General features: G+C 37.1%; 1 long non-coding RNA gene across 1 annotated transcript; it reads left to right on the plus strand.

Annotated features, from left to right (window-relative positions):
- Positions 1 to 1,292: 1,292 nt before the first annotated feature.
- LOC111891844 (uncharacterized) lies at positions 1,293 to 2,484 on the plus strand. Its single transcript, XR_002850355.3, has 2 exons — positions 1,293 to 1,650; positions 1,921 to 2,484. It is a non-coding gene; the product is annotated as an uncharacterized LOC111891844 (long non-coding RNA).
- The last annotated feature ends 534 nt before the right edge of the window (positions 2,485 to 3,018 follow it).

Below are 3,018 nucleotides of genomic sequence, written 5' to 3' on the forward strand. Positions count from 1 at the left end.
TGTTTGTGGATGATATGTCATGTTGAAGTGTAGTCGAATACCCAACTCCTCAGGAAACCTCTTCCAGAACCTGGAAGTAAAATGAACATATCTTTATGAAACTATAGAAGTAGGCACACCGTGATGAGCAACCACCTCCCGAACATAGATGTCATCCAATTTCTTGGCCGAAGAGCTCCCTTGAATCATAAGGAAATGTGCACTCTTGGTCAAACGATCCACACTAACCCAAATAACATCTAATCCCTTAGTCATAATTGGTAACTTCGTCATGAAATCCATGGTAATATGTTCCCATTTCCATAATGGAACCTCCAAGGGCTACAACTTGCCATAAGGGTGTTGGTGTTCTGTCTTGACCTTCCGACATGTCAAGCACCGCTCCACATACTATGTTATATGTATCTTCATGCATGGCCACCAATAATTGTGCCTCAGACCGCGATACATCTTAGTTGCGCTTGGATGAATTAAAAACTTCGACTTGTGTGTCTCTTCCATCAAATTCTGTCGAGCCCAATCCGAATAAGGTACCCAAATTCTATCATGTAAGGTTAGTAACCCTTTAATATCGACTTCAAACGCATAAACCTGACCAACCACCCTCTCACTCTCCCAATTCTCTTTCTTAATGGCCTCATACCGCGCATCCCTAATCATTTCCAAAATCAGAGTCATAGCAGTCACCCTGATGCATAAACCTCGAATCGGTGTGCTAACCGTCCTACAGTTCAAAGCATCGACCACCACATTGGCCTTTCCTAGGTGATTCAAAATCTTGTAGTTGTAATCCTTTACTATGTCAAGCCATCTTTGTCGCCTCATATTCAGATTCGACTGCTCCTTGAGATATCTCAAATACTTGTGATCTGTGTAGATGGTACAACACTTATTGATATTTTTATTTATATTTATTTTTTACATATGATATATTTAACTAACTTCTTTCAAAAAAATACAATAAAAGGTATGTTTTTCTAAAAAAAAGTACAAAGATATGAGGATATTTGATTTCTTTATTTTTATATATCTTTGTACTTATTGATATTTCTATTTATATTGATTTTTGACATATGCCTCAATCTAATAAGTAGCGTAAAGGAACAAAAGATATGAGAATATTTGATTTTTTTTATAAAACTATAAAAATAGCCCCTTGTGGTGTGCATTTTTTTCAGGCTTTGGTCAAAACCTCATCTTTTTTTTGATTAACGGTCCTTTTAAACTAGTTTCGTTGTGTATTTATTCCCTCCAAAAACTGAAAAGACTAAAATACCTCTCTCTCCCTCTTTCTCTCTCTCGTAGATATACGACGTAGCCAACTATCGCTTTGATCCTTGATCCATCATCATTCCATAATTGTCTCTTCGATGCCAATTCTTTACCCTCTTACAATTATCAAAAATTCATATATGAGATTTTGATTCATTCAACAAACCACTTCCGTCTCTTATAATCGTCTTCTTTACACTTATCTGATTCCAGCCCTAGGTCTTCTAAGTTGTCATCTCAGTCAAGAGGAGACGCCTCTGTCAAAGCCAACTCCAAGGAAACTGACCCAAGCTTGAGGAAATTCTCAACATCTTCAAGTTCGATAAATTCGATGTCGATGCCTTTGTCAACTCCAAGTGTAATTCTTTGAACGAGAAGGTCAGTATTGCCCAAAATGCTTCATGCACAGTCGTATAATTTTAGGACAATTTTGTCAGAAATTGTAGGTATTCTGTTCGTTGTTATAACACCACTTGAATATTTTATGTTCATACTTGATAATTATAGTATGTATAACAATTCATCTATACTTCATAGTCGCATTTCTGAATATTTATTTCTAGCTATTATTGGGGTTTGAATCACTAATAATGATTTTGTATATGGGTTTTTTTTTGTTTGAAATTTCTCTCATGGGTCACCGAGAAGACGAATCATACGAGGAGGAAAGGTTGTTGTTGGTCGGAGATGACAGAAAGAGGGGAAACACCACAACTAGGAGATGATAGAAAGAGGGGTAACATCAAAGAGATGCGTATGAAATAGACTGTATCAGATTTGCTGGTTGTGTTCGAGATCGTGCTTGACTAAAAGGTAGGTGGGGAAACAAAGCTATTTTGTTAGCGATGGTTCCTGGCCTTGGATCAGTTATGCCGTCGGTTAGGCCACCTCCCCCCACCATTGCCTTCGCCGACTCAAAGCACTGTTTTTTCATCTCCAACCACCATTACCTTTTCCATAAGCCACCTTGAACCACCACCCTTTGGGTCACCTCCGTCAAACCCTTATCTCTCTCTTTCTATACCTATTATCGCACGGACACAAGGTGTATGTGTGCGTTTTCTGCTTTCTCAATCGCTAACATAGAAGACCCAACTAGGTGGGTGTAATTTTGATTTTGGGTGTGTGTGTGACAGAGAGAGAGGTGGGTGGGCCTCTCTTGCTTTTTAATTGATAAAACTGTAAAAATAAATATAAAAGGGTATTTTAATCTTTTTAATTTTCAGAGGACCAAATACTCAACGAAACTAGCTCAAAATGATTACCGATCCAAAAAAGATAGGATTTGGACCAAAACTCGGAAAATACGTACCACTCAGTGGCGGAGGCTCTTTGGGTCCAGGAGGGGCCATGCCCCCCTGGATTTTAGCTTTCTAATACCTATACATATCTTTACATATGGTTATTTAGTAATAAAATAACAATTAAGTGACTAATTGCCCCTCCAATTTCAAGTTTAGCAGCACACTGCGCAACAGATGTTATTTACAAACAATATTCAAGAAACTAAATCTCTCATTATCCAAAAGTTCAAAAAATCACTAACAAAATTAGAATAAATCTTCTTTAAAATTAAAATAAGGAAACCATGTAAATGCTAAATAAAAAACATCTAATCTATTTTACAATCGTTTAATCCAAGCTTTGAAGCTTTGACTTTAAGAAAACAAAATCACCCTAAAATATTATTGAGGCCGCCGGAAAATTTTCTCAAACCTAACCAGAAGAAGAAAACCGTCATACTAA

Source organism: Lactuca sativa, chromosome 3 (assembly GCF_002870075.4).
Source record: "Lactuca sativa cultivar Salinas chromosome 3, Lsat_Salinas_v11, whole genome shotgun sequence".
NCBI classification, from domain to species: Eukaryota; Viridiplantae; Streptophyta; class Magnoliopsida; order Asterales; family Asteraceae; genus Lactuca; species Lactuca sativa.